The sequence below is a fragment of the Limulus polyphemus genome, unplaced genomic scaffold (genome assembly GCF_000517525.1).
Source record: "Limulus polyphemus unplaced genomic scaffold, Limulus_polyphemus-2.1.2 Scaffold1463, whole genome shotgun sequence".
Taxonomy (NCBI): domain Eukaryota; kingdom Metazoa; phylum Arthropoda; class Merostomata; order Xiphosura; family Limulidae; genus Limulus; species Limulus polyphemus.
This window is the reverse complement of record NW_013667073.1, coordinates 35,538-41,241: the sequence shown is the minus strand read 5'-3', so window position 1 is coordinate 41,241 and position 5,704 is coordinate 35,538. Positions and strand designations below refer to the sequence as shown.

Genomic DNA, 5,704 nt, shown 5'->3' with positions numbered 1-5,704 from the left:
GTTCACACACCTACTACCATTTCCTCCGGCTAGTGTCGTTCACACACCTACTACCATTTCCTCCGGCTAGTGTCGTTCACACACCTACTACCATTTCCTCCGGCTAGTGTCGTTCACACACCAACTACCATTTCCTCCGGCTATTGTCGTTCACACACCAACTACCATTTCCTCTGGCTAGTGTCGTTCACACACCAACTACCATTTCCTCCAGCTAGTGTCGTTCACACACCAACTACCATTTCCTCCGACTAGTGTCGTTCACACACCAACTACCATTTCCTCCGACTAGTGTCGTTCACACACCAACTACCATTTCCTCCGGCTAGTGTCGTTCACACACCAACTACCATTTCCTCCAGCTAGTGTCATTCATACACCTACTACCATTTCCCCCGGCTAGTGTCATTCATACACCTACTACCATTTCCTCTGGCTGTGTAGTTCTTACACATTCTGTTCCACCATGAGAAATTCAACAAACAAACAAACGATTGTCTTCAGAAGTGTTACACCATAAGGGGTCGTTTCTTCAAAGAAAGAGAGGTGATTTTGTTTTTATGTTGATAAAAGCAAAGCTACACAATGTACTCTCTGTGCTCTGCCCACCCAAGGTATCAAAATCCGATTTTTCGTTACAAGCTCTTAGACTTACCGCTGAGCCACCGGAGGCCAAAATGGATGATATCAATTCAAAGTGTGTCAATGCATGTGTAAATAAAAATATAACTCGTCGATGGTTCAGAAAATTCTAATTTTTTTATGACAATTAAGAAGGATATAATATTTGAACTACAGCAGTGGCATGATGTCAAACTGTAATAATTCCTAAGAAAACAAATCACAATGAAAGATTAAAGAATGTCAGTTATGATGCGAGCTTCTTAACATACTCAGTTCATCAGATAGTAAAATATTAAGAATTTCGGGGTCTTTGTGGTAGATTTCTGTTGATCACTTCGTTAATTATAAGTTAGTATCTTTTTTTCTTTCATTTGTAACCTCTCAAGGGTGCGTGTGTGTATATATAAAGGCGACACCAGTTTACAGATTAATGTCTTCCTACGTTTAGGCGTGTGTAGTTTTATTACCAATTTTGCTTCCCACGCCACCTCGTGAATGGTAAGATTGGTAGAGATTAAACCCACAAAGTTTCATGAACCCTATTTTTTTTCCCCCATTCCTAAGAGTAAAAGTTATTTATAATACGCATAGATTTCTTTTTTTTTTGGGGGGGGGATAATTGATAAATGATCAATAAATGAAATATTCCTATACCCGTGGTGGGCATAGCACATATAGCCCATCGTGTAGCTTTGTACTTAATTACAAAAAAATTAAATTCTATTCCTTCTGCATAACGTATTCTCGTATGAAATGGAAATAGATATTTTCGATTTATTACACAAAACAAAAGTCAAGCCTCTCCCCATTATAATTGAGATGATAAATGTTTATATGTTTTTAGCGCAGATTAATATAATGGACTACCAGCGCCTTGTCGACAGCGGGAATAGAATCCCAAATTTTAGCGTTGCAAGTTCGTAACCTTACCACTAACCCACCGTCGTACTAAGATGATAAACTGTTCAGGGCTATACCTGCTAACACACCGGAGGACTAAGATGATAAACTGTTCAGGGCTATACCTGCTAACACACCGGAGGACTAAGATGATAAACTGTCCAGGGCTATGCCTGCTAACACACCGGAGGACTAAGATGATAAACTGTTCAGGGCTATACCCGTTTTTTCTTCTTTAGTTTTGTTCTCAGTCAACTGCGGTATTTAATGTTATTCATGTAAATCATAAAACAAGTTTGTTTGTCTGAAATTAAGCACAATGCTACAAAATGGGCTATCCGTGTTCTGCCCACCACGGTTATCGAAACCCGATTTCTAGCGTTGTAAGTCCATAGACATAACGCTCTGCCACTGTATCTTGGGATACAACATTGTGTATATGATTTATCATTATATCTGAACTTTGACCGTCCCATTTAGTATGAAGTGTTAGCCAATTCATGTATTTTAGAAAAGAGACTGACAATATATTCCACTTTTGTAATTATACTATTTCCATTGCTTGCTAACTACGTTATGACCACCCTGTAAGCTTAACATACGGGGCATTGCTTTCGAACATTATACGATAACTTATTTTTGTGGTTAGAAGTTCAAGCATTTTCCAACTTATTTAAAATGAAACGTGTTTTACAAGATAAATGAATACATAGATTTTTGACTGTAGAAGTAAGAGGTCCTTCCACGACTTAGAACTACTGTATTGTGCCAACATTTCTTTAGTGGGAGCCAAGAATACGTCTACAGTTAATTCAACTTAAAGAAATGTCTTCGAATCCAAAAAAAAAAAATGCATTTGCTATCTCAACAACCAGTTGATACGAAAAATATTTGCTTTAAGAAATCAGCTCCCCCCCCCCCCCATAAAGGCCTGGTGGTTAGGGCGCCTGGCTCGTGGGTTCAGATCCCCGTCACACCGAACATATTCGCCTTTTCAGCCTTTATAATGGGTCCTTTATAATGTGATGCTCAATCCCAATATTCGTTGGTAAAAGAGTAGCCCAAGAGTTTGGCGGTGGGTGGTGTTGACCAGCTGCCTTCCCACTGCGAAATTAGGGACGGCTAACACAAATAGCCTTCTGTTTTTTTACGCGAAATTCGAAATAAACACCTCCAAAAATTAAAGAAAAAGTCTAGCAGATTTATATCAAGTTTAAAAAACTCGTACGTTTAACATTTGTCTTTACGTGTGATTCTCAATGCTTATAATATTGTTTAGGGTTTCTTAACATTTTACTTTTTGATTGTTGTTGAGTACAAAGCTCAACAACTAGATATCTGTGTTGTGCCTACCACAAAGATCGAGCCCCAAGTTTTAATGTTCTTCACCATCTAGTTTACCGTTGAGACACCGGGGATGTAGGTTTGATTTTCCAAATCTTCGCGGGTGTGTGAACTACTGCCTACCGCAAAGATCGAGCCCCAAGTTTTAATGTTCTTCACCATCTAGTTTACCGTTGAGACACCGGGGATGTAGGTTTGATTTTCCAAATCTTCGCGGGTGTGTGAACTACTGTGTCTAGTTTGTTACTTCTGTGTTTGTATAACGAATATAACCGTATCAAGTATAGAAGATTTTAAGACAGCAAGTAAATTCATATAACTAAAAATAATAAGTTAGTAATCATTAGCGTTATACAATAATGGAAGTTAGTTTACTGTTATTTGTATGAAATTAATATTAGTGCCATGAAATATCACGTTATTATAGATAGTTGCATGAATAACAGGGGAAAACAAATAGGTAAAATATAACGTATTCAGTATTTATTTTTTTAACGCAAAGCTACTAAGGTTATCTACCATCGTTCCTAGTTTTGAGCTACTGACCAGAGGAAAACAGCCAGTCAGAATACTACTACCGACCATCCACGTTCGAGCATTGACTGTCACTATTATAATGCACCCACAGCTTAAAGCGCAGGAAATATTTTGTGATATCGCTCGGATTCAAAGCTGGCTCACTAGCTCTACCACCACAGAGCTAACCCAAGCCCCTGCCGATTCAAAAAATTATAGTCTATTATGAAGACCAATAAGCAGTTTTATTATAACCTCATCTAAAAATGGTAAGCTATTGGAAATAAGCAAGGTTCTGATAAAATAATTTAGTGAATTTGAGTCGTTTACAACTAAAACTATCGTCATTATTTCGGTTTCAATGTTTGACAAAGGGACCAATGAAGAAAAAAAAAACTGTTCTTACCTCGTCGTTTCCTACTTTCCCTGTTAATGACAAGTCGAATATCGAAACTTTTGAATCAATGGCTTCCTGCACCAGCAGAGTAGATTCCTCCATCGTTGTCATGGTAATGGTACCGTTTCTAAAAATACATTAATACAGTTTAAACTTTGAAAACTAAGTAAAAAGTTGCACTAAATATACCCCCCCCCCCAGTGGCACAGTGATATGTCTACGGGCTTACAACGCTAGAAACTAGGTTTCGATACCCGTGGTGGGCAGAGTACAGGTAGCTCATTGTGTATCTTCGCGCTTAAACTACAAACAAACAAACAAACATTAGTTATAAAAACCCTATTGTACTGGAAGTTTGATTCTTTTTAATATGAATACTAACTAACCATCTTAGTAAGGTTATTTTACTACATTACCGGTTATTTTTTGACATTCAACGATAAAACTTTATGTTCATATTGGTACATTATAAAAATACACACTTTTATTCTGAAGTACAGTTCAGACAGCTGCTTGACAGACGTCTTATGATACAACTAGAAAATGAAATTTATCTGCAAGAAAAGTAGCTTTAAACCACAAAAGTAACGAAAGAGATGTTTAGAGGCCATAATATCACGAAAAAAAAAAATTATGTTCAGATCACAGCCTAAGCAGTGAAATAAGTCACAACAGTAATAAAAATACATGTGTAGAGATGACGAAAACAATGAAAGAGTGCATATTTCATAAATGTAAATAATTAAAGTGTGCAGAGGTTACAGTACATAAAAATGTGTGGAGGTCATAAAAACAAGAAACTTGTGAAGTTTGAAGTATTAAAATGGGAAACGTTCGGGTTGAACTGTAAGAGAAACAAAGGTACGTACAGGTTATAAAAGTATAAAGGTCACAACAGTAAGGTGGAAAGAAAGAGTGCCCTGGTCACAACAAAAGCAAAGAGTGGAGTAGCAGCTCTTAAGAGTACAAAAAAAGTATGGTAGGTCACTCGTACAGTAAGAAGAAAATATATGGCCAGGTGACATCAGTGAAGAAACAAATATATGTCACGGTAGCAAGGAAATTCAACGGGAATAAGTTGATATGTATGGCATGTTACAACAGGAACAGGGAAGTCTCGTGAAGATTATTATGGAAAGTAGAATGATTGTGTACAGGTCATAACAGTAAGAAGAAAGTGAACAAGTCATAACATTAAGGTTGAGAAGTACGTATTGGAGACAAAAGTTTGTATAAGAAGTGCTGCTCATGGTAGTTTAGAAAAGTTGGTGGGTCACGGCAGCATGGATAAGAAGTGTGGGTGGGTCACGGCAGCATGGATAAGAAGTGTGGGTGGGTCACGGCAGCATGGATAAGAAGTGTGGGTGGGTCACGGCAGCTTGAATAAGAAGTGTGGGTGGGTCACGGCAGCTTGAATAAGAAGTGTGGGTGGGTCACGGCAGCTTGAATAAGAAGTGTGGGTGGGTCACGGCAGCTTGAATAAGAAGTGTGGGTGGGTCACGGCAGCTTGAATAAGATATGTCACAGGATTAACATCAACATCTATATCTAAAACACGACAGTTCTGATCCAGATATCGAGAGATAGTTAGATAGAATCTTAACGTTCTTTCATCCGTTATCTTGAACACAATGTCAAATTATTCGCATTTAATTTGATAGTCACGTTTTATAGAATGCTGTAATGCACATGAGTTGTTATACATGGAACAAGTTCTATAATACTGTTGCGTCATCGAGGTCACGTGTGGCGCCCTCTAGTTTCTAGAACTATCTCGTATCTTGGCGAATGCTCTAGTATTTACTAGATGGAGGGTAGACTGGTATATAAATGAGGGTGACAACGTGACGGGAGATTAATGTAATGTGTGTGTGTAGACAGTGAGTAATTGATCTGCGGTTAGAAGTATTATTGACGTTCGTT

General features: G+C 38.0%; 1 pseudogene; it reads right to left on the bottom strand.

Moving 5' to 3' along the window:
- Positions 1-5,704, bottom strand: part of LOC106463700 — a 141,623-nt pseudogene that overhangs the window by 120,989 nt on the left and 14,930 nt on the right.